At 41.0% G+C, this 8,654-nt stretch overlaps 1 pseudogene; it reads left to right on the forward strand.

Moving 5' to 3' along the window:
• Positions 1 to 814: 814 nt before the first annotated feature.
• The window catches only part of LOC132178100 (uncharacterized), a 189,899-nt pseudogene continuing 182,059 nt past the window's right edge, over positions 815 to 8,654 (forward strand).

Here is an 8,654-nt window from a genome sequence, read left to right on the forward strand (position 1 = left end):
TCACTTGGTGAGAGAGAAAATGGGAAGTTACCCAGTCAGCCTGTGACCAACCCAAAAGGTCAATATATGGTTGGGAATTCCTCAAGTCCTGCACACGGGCAAGAACATGCGCAAGTGATTGTCACACTGAGGTCAGGAAGACAAGTGGACAATCAGGTGGTTGAGCAAGAAAAAGACCCTACGGGGCAAGAAAGGGAAAAGAGTGGCAACAAAGAGAAGATAGATGCCAAGCCATCTACAGCCACGCCCGTTATTGAGGACCCTCCTAGGTCAGTTGTGCCAAAAGCACCTTACCCTGAAAGGTTGCAAGCACCCAAGAAAGGAGGAAAGTTTAAGGACATTCTAGAAGTGTTCAAGCAGGTCCAAATCAATATTCCATTTTTGGACGCCATCCAACAAGTGCCTTCATATGCGAAGTTCTTGAAGGATCTGATCACAGTTAAGAGAAGAACGAATGTCCCGAAGAAAGCATTTCTGACCGAGCAAGTTAGCTCTATCCTTCAGTGCAAGTTGCCTATTAAGTATAAGGACCCTGGGTGTCCTACCATCTCTTGCACGATAGGAGTCAGTCGAATTGAGAAGGCTCTTTTAGATCTCGAGGCGAGTGTGAATCTCCTACCCTATTCAGTTTACCTACAATTAGGGTTAGGAGAACTGAAGCCCACGTCCATGACACTTCAATTGCTGATAGGTTAGTTAAGATACCACGGGGAATCATTGAGGATGTTTTGATCAAGGTGGATAAGTTTTACTCCCCGTGGACTTCATTGTGCTAGACACAGAGCCGGTCAAGAATATTGGAATTCAAATACCGATGATTCTAGGGCGACCATTCTTAGCTACGGCTAACGCCCTGATTAATTGTAGGACAGGGGTGATGAAGATTTCCTTTGGAAATATGACAATGGAGCTGAATATTTTTGATATCAGCAAACAACCATTGGAATATGATGAAGTGAGAAATGTATGCTTGATAGAGGAGATTATGGAGGAGACAATGGATGAATCAAGCATTGGGGACCCCCTGGAGGCATGCTTTGCTCAGTTTGGAGAGGATTTAGACTTGGATAAGTTGCTTGAGCAAGCAGATGCAATTTTGGAAACTACTCCTTTAGCGAGCAATGAGAAGGAGGAGTTAGCAATATCTGATCCCCCCAAGAAGGAACTTAAGCCTCTACCGGATAACCTTAAGTATAAGTTCCTAGGTCCAACAGATTCTTTGCCTGTGATTATGGCTTCGGATTTGGTTGATGCTCAAGAGGAAAAATTGCTAGAGGTGTTAAGAGAGCACAAGGAAGCTATCAGTTGGACCATTGAGGATATCAAGGGGATTAGTCCCTCGGTGGTGATGCACAAGATACATTTAGAGGAGAACACCAAGCCATCGAGGGAGCCACAGAGAAGGTTAAACCCAGTTATGCAAGAGGTTGTGAGGGCTGAAGTGATTAAGTTGTGGGATGCAGGGATCATTTATCCAATCTCGGATAGCAAGTGGGTAAGCCCAATTCATGTTGTGCCAAAGCGGACTGGATTGACGGTAGTAAAGAACAAGGATGACGAGTTGGTCCCAACTCGTATTCAATTAGGATGGAGAGTTTGCATAGACTACCGCAAGCGAAATGCCGCCACAAGGAAGGATCATTTTCCACTCCCATTCATTGATCAGATGGTGGAACGTTTGGCTGGGCACGCATACTATTGCTTCTTGGATGGTTATTCTGGATATAACCAGGTCCCTGTGGACCCCGAAGATCAGGAGAAGACGACGTTTACCTGTCCTTTTGGGACTTTCCCCTACCGTCGCATGCCCTTGGGGTTATGCAACGCACCCGCTACTTTTCAGTGGTGCATGATCAGTATTTTTTCTGACATGGTAGAGCATTTCATAAAGATTTTCATGGACGGCTCTTCTGTCTTTGGTTCATCCTTTGATGAGTGCTTGCACCGCCTGACTTTGGTATTAGTACGGTGCAAGGAGAAGAACCTGGTGCTCAATTGGGAGAAGTGCCATTTTATGGTAAAGCAAGGTATTGTATTGGGGCACGTCATATCTCAGAGGGGGATTAAGGTTGATAAAGAGAAGGTGGATCTGATTTTCAACCTTCCACCCCCACGTACAGTGAAGGAGGTTTGTTCTTTTCGGGGCCATGCAGGATTCTACAAGCTGTTTGTCCAGGACTTTAGCAAGATTGCTAGGCCCTTGTACAAGTTGTTGGTGAAGGATGCCCCATTTGTATTCGATGAGGATTGTAAGAGAGCATTTGGGGCCCTTAAGAGCATTCTGACGTCCACACCCATTATTCAGCCACCCAATTGGGGTGTACCTTTTGAGATCATGTGTGACGCATCGGATTATGCCGTTGGAGCTGTTTTGGGGCAGCGTCTTGCTAGACTCCCCCATGTCATTTACTATGCGAGCAGGACTCTGAACGACACACAACTCAACTACTCCACCATGGAGAAGAAGTTGTTGGCAGTCATTTTTGAGCTAGACAAGTTCAGATCCTATTTGCTAGGATCTAAAGTCATCATCTTTTCAGATCACGAAACATTGAAGTATCTTTTTTCCAAAAAAGATGCTAAATCTCATCTGATCCAATGGATTTTGCTACTTCAGGAGTTCGACATAGAAATTTGGGACAAGAAGGGTTTCGAAAATGTGGTGGCGGATCATTTGTCTAGATTGACTGTGGATTACACTAAGGACGCCAACCCCATTTCGGAGACTTTCCCTAATGAGCAATTGATGCACATTGCTCATGAGCCCGCACCATGGTTTTGTTAACATAGTGAACTATCTCGTCACCGGCCAACTACCTCAGCAGTGAGGGCGACAAGATAGGTCCAGATTTTTGTCCATGGTGAAACATTTTTTCTGGGATGATCCTTACCTGTTCAAGTATTGGCACGATCAGATCATTAGGAGGTGTATACCTGAGCATGACCAATCCAATGTCATCTCCTTATGTCATGATCATGCTTGTGGTGGGCATTTCAGTGCTAAGAAAACCGCTGCCAAGATTTTGTAATGTGGATTCTATTGGCCTACCCTTTTCAAAGACGCCCATGCTTATTGCATATCTTGTGAGCGTTCTCAAAAGCTAGGGAGTATCTCTAGGAGGAATATGATGCCCCTCAGTCCCATTTTGATTGTTGAGATTTTTTACGTATGGGGCATCGATTTCATGGGACCTTTCCCGAACTCCTTTGGCTATCTGTACATCTTGGTTGCTGTGGACTATGTGTCCAAATGGGTGGAGGCGGTTGCATGCAAGACCAATGACCACAGAGTTGTGGTCCAGTTTTTACGAGACACTATCTTTGCTCGTTTTGGTGCGCCTCGAGCAATTATAAGTGATGGAGGTAAGCAATTTTGCAATCGGATTTTTGAGCAGTTGATGAAGAAGTATTTCATCACACATAATGTTGCCACCCCGTATCACCCACAAACGAGTGGACAAGTTGAAGTTTCCAATCGAGAGATCAAGCATATTTTGGAAAAGACGGTAAACCCCAATAGAAAAGATTGGTCTCTGCGATTGAATGATGCACTGTGGGCATATAGGACAGCTTTCAAGACCTCGATTGGGATGTCACCCTATTGGCTTGTGTATGGGAAAGCATGCCATCTTCCCGTGGAGTTGGAGCATAGAGCATATTGGGCTATCAAGCAGCTGAACTTCAATCTTCTGAAGGCTGGCTCACAAAGGAAGCTCCAACTCAATGAATTAGAGGAGCTAAGGAATGATGCTTATGATTCTGCGCGGTTGTACAAGGCACAGATGAAGAAGGCTCATGACCAAAGCATTTTGAGATGATCTTTTGAGCCTGGTGAGAAAGTCCTTCTTTACAATTCACGGCTGCATCTTTTCCCGGGCAAGTTGAAATCTCGGTGGACAGGGCCATTTATCATTCGGTCAGTTTTTCCTCATGGGGCCATCGAGATTGAGGATCCTAAGAATGGTAACACCTTCAAGGTGAATGGACAGAGATTAAAACCATTCTTAGAGTTGAGGAGTAAGGAGATCGAGATGACATTGTTGGAGGATACGAGTTATTCTGAGTGATTGTCGTCTTTTGTTGAGAGTCTGGCTGAAGACTTAAAACTTAGCGCTTGTGGGAGGCAACCCTAATTCTTTCTCTTACCATTTTATCTTGTTTGTTTATTTCTGTTGTGTTTTTCAGGGCAAGTGTCTGCCATTCAAGTTTGGGGGAGCGTTCTCCTACGTTACACCCGACTTGCACCGCTCATCTGGTATTGTATCGCTGGACCCATTGGGGACAATGTGTCATTTTAGTTTGGGGGTGGGGTAGACATTTCTCTGTCTTTTTCTTTGATTATTCGTGTTGTTTTGTTAAAAAAAAAAAAAATTTGCTATGTTATTGATTAAGCAAGGGTAACACCTATTCTGTGGTTTGCATGTCATTGGTCTATTTAGCATTTTGAACATAGCATGTCATTAGGAATCTGAGTCTTTTGACTCATTGTTGGATTAGAGAGATTTCACATGTTTGAGTTTATCACCACGAGTACACTAGCGTAGAATCTGTGAGGTATAAGATTTGACTTGATTAGGGTGTATTTTGAGATAGGTAGGATGAAGTGTGATGAAACCTTGGCTTGACAATAAAAAAATTAAAATTTTTTTTTAAAAAAAATCAGTTTGAGCTTCTCATTGAGTAACCGGACCTCATGCCTCACAAAGCATTGAGTGTTCACGTAAAAAGATGAGAAACCTAACCTGATTGGTTGTATGGCTAGTTTGGCTTCGTAGCCTAGTTGACTTGAGTAATTAAGGCCTTAGGGATGCTTCTACATCTAGTGCCCTAAAATCATTTGGTTTGGGAGTCTTTGGCTCAACACTCGTTACATAGGTCAATTAGAAAGCTTAAGGAAGCTAAGCATTGCATAGTTTGCACAAAAAAAAAAAATAATAATAAAATATTAAGCCTTGGTTGTTTCATCTGAGCGAATTCCTATCACTTCTAAGGTACACCCAAGTTTGAGAATAAATTGAAGCCTCATGATTATATGTTAGTCTCACATTGCACTTATTGGAACATGTGTTGTCTCAAATTTCCATCTTTGAGTTGAATGATTTGTGGTTGTCTTGATGATGTGATTGTGGTGTTCACTATGATAAACCTGCTCATGATGTTAAAAACCATGTGTTTGTGTGGAAGTCCTTGTTGATCAAATAACATAGTGCATAAATGTTTGTGGGTATCATTCCTGTTAAACCCTCACGAGACTTCACTCGTCCTCTAGGGATGCCCAGGGGTTTAAAAGGCTTCTTGCATATGCTAAATGCAATCGTCTCTCCCACGACAGTGGACTTATGTTTCTTGTTTTCATTTTGATTTGCTAAGGGACTAACAAAATGTAAGTTTGGGGATATTTGATGAGTGCGAAATATTGTATATTGGGCCCCTTAACTTATGTTTGTTAAGCTCTTAGCTATGTTAGTTTTTTATGTTTTTTGTTAGTTTTGGTGTTTTAGTGATTTGTAGGTTGTTAAGAGAGAAATGCGGCATAAAGGTGATATTTGCAGTTCATTTCATTAATTCTGGGGCTTAAGACACTTCATGGAACATTGACAGCAAATTGAAATCGAGCGATGATTCGCACTCGACGAGTCCCACTAAAAAGGTTATATCTAGAGTTGTAGAGCTCGGATTGAGGTGATCTTGGTGTCATTGGAAAGCTAACTCAAAGATCTACAAATTAATATTTCACAAGAGTAGGCACATTCCAACTGGAAGTGCGCTCGAGCGCATGTTTAGTGCGATCAAGCGCACTCGCGCCCTGCGCAGCAAAAACTTGTAGCACGAGTGCGATCTAGCGCACTCGGCCGATCTGGCAGCGCTGAAACCCTAAAATTAGCTTATAAATATCATTCGTTTTCATTGTAAATGGACGGAGACACGTCGGGGGCGCCGTTCGTGGTCGTTTTTTGTGTTTTCTGGGTTTTTGTAGCTTGGAACTCGAATTTTTTTGTAAGTTTTTAATTTTAATGAAGTAATTTAGTTTCTTTATGATTTATTTTATCATGAGAGGCTAAATCTTCTACTAAGGTTGAAGATGAAGCCTCCCCATTGATTAGTTTTTATATTTTTATGTTTTGTTCGCACAAATCCGTCGTTTAATGTAATGTATGTTCGTTTCAATTCAATTGTGTGACAAAATTGTGATTGATTGTTGTTTATAAATCGTGAAAACGTTGGATATTCGTTGTGTTTCATCCAACGGATACATCAAATGATTTGATTGAAACTTATATCCATTGTGATTTACGGATACAGTGGATGATTTGATCTCAATTGGATATTCGTTGTGATTTGTGATAGAGATGGATTCATCGAATGATTCAATTGGTTTATAAAAAAACAATAGAACATATATATGGTTTAATTGTTTGTCGGATGCATGAATGAAAACATGAAAATGTATGCTTTGATTTGGTGAGGTGAATTCTAAAACCTTAGTCGTTTATCTTTTGATTATTTTTATTTTATTTAGTTTATGTTTGTTTCTTTTCAAAATCAAAATCATTCGGAACTAGGTTAAGATATAATTGATTTAGATAGAAACTAAATTTCAGAAACACAATTCCCTGTGGATCGACCTCACACTTGCACACACGCTATATTGCACACGACTCGTGCGCTTGCGAGTACAATTAAATTTGTACATCAGTCAGTCGGAGCGGACTAACCAAATTCTGGAAGACATGCTACGAGCTTGCGTGTTGGATTTCAAGGGTAGTTGGGTCCAGTACTTACCTTTGGTTGAGTTTGCTTACAACAACTACCGGGCGACTATTGGAATGCCGCCTTATGAAGCACTTTATGGACATAAGTGTTAGTCGTCCTTGTATTGGGAAAACGTCAGTGAGATACAGACATTGGGACTAGAGTTGATTTAGGATACTCACGACAAGGTGCTCATCATTAGGGAAAGGATGAGTGCATCTCAGAGTTGGCAAAAGAGCTATGCCATTAACCGGAGACGACCGTTAGAATTCGAAGTGGGGGTTCGTGTATTCCTCAAGATATCACTCATGAGGGGAGTGATGCGATTTGGGAAGAAGGGGAAGCTCAGCCCTCAATTTATCGGACCATTTGAGATCACCCAAAAAGTAGGGAAGTTGGCGTACAAAGTGGCCTTACCCCTAGATTTGGTCGGGATGCATGATGTTTTTCATGTCTTGATGCTGAGGAAGTACATCGCTAACCCGAGATAATTGTGGAATACGAGCCATTAGGAATCTAGGAGGGATTGACCTATGTCGAGGAGCTGATGAAGATTGTGGACAAGAAGGAGCAAGTGTTAAGTACCAAAACGATTCCTATGATTCACACAAGGATTGCTAACAATTATGCTTAAAATTAATTTCGAAAATAAAACAAGATTAAAGATTGATTTTGAATTAATAGAGATAAAGATGTAGGGCTTTGATATCCACCACTAATCACGCTCAAATAATATAACAATATGCGAATGTTCCAATCATATTAAGAATACTTAATGTTTCTCAACCTAAGGGGATGGGTGTAAACTTCTTAAGCTATTGATCTCCCTAAGCAACGAATTAGGCATAGGTGTCTATTCTAATTCTTTTCTTTCTCAAAGGATTTAGCATCGGTGTCAACTAAGTTGTTCTTTAAGAAAGCATAAATTTGTAAAAATTGACAAACACATGAGCCTAGGGCATGGGTGTCTACTCCTAGTTTTCCATGCTGATTAATCCAAAAACCTATGAGGAGATTCTTTTCTAACTCTATTAAGACTAGGACTCGATCATCCAAATTGACTCAATTAACAAATTCACACCACATGTATATGTTGGTCATGCACATTCATATGAGGAATTCAATAAAGCAGGAAATAATCAAGTTGAGGATCACAATATGATTGTAGCAAAGGTGCAAATATTGAAATATTAAAGAGATATGATTTGGGCTTGAATCTAGCCCTACTAAAGTATTTAGTTACACATAATTTTGATTCTAATCATCTTCATAAGAAATAATAAGGAAAATAATAAATCCGAAAAATGCTTCCTGAAGTAGCCTCCATTTCCTCTTTCCAAGATTGTGTGTTTTTTTTCCTAGAGGTCTATTTATAGGTTTAGAAAACCCTAGAAGTCCTAGAAACCCTAGTAAACTCGTAGGCTTAAGTCCTAGTTCAACTAGGACTTAGAAAACCTAGTTTGATGTGGAAAAGGAGTCTGGCAGCATGTATTTTTGCTCCAGCGCACGAGTGTGCTCGATCGCAAGGTTGGGCGCTCGATCCCAGTTGTGTGATCATTCTTCTATGGTGGGCGCTCGAGAACAGAGGTAAACTTCTTGTACATGCGTGCGTGCTTGTTCGAATGTGCTCGCTCCTTTGGCTTTGTTGCTCGAGCACTTATGCGCTCGAGCCTTGGTCTTGTGCGCTCGATCGCACTCTCCAGATTTTTCCCAAATTGCACTTTAAGTCCAAATTTACCGAAATTGCTTTATTTTCTTTAAAAACCTATAAAAAGGCAGAAAACACAAAAAGAAAGTAAAACAGTACAGACTAACAAAACTTAGAGATTTAACAAATATAAATTAAGGGGCTAAAATATGTATATTTTAGCACTTATCACACCCTCAAACTTACATATTAC

Source organism: Corylus avellana, chromosome ca4 (genome assembly GCF_901000735.1).
Source record: "Corylus avellana chromosome ca4, CavTom2PMs-1.0".
Taxonomy (NCBI): domain Eukaryota; kingdom Viridiplantae; phylum Streptophyta; class Magnoliopsida; order Fagales; family Betulaceae; genus Corylus; species Corylus avellana.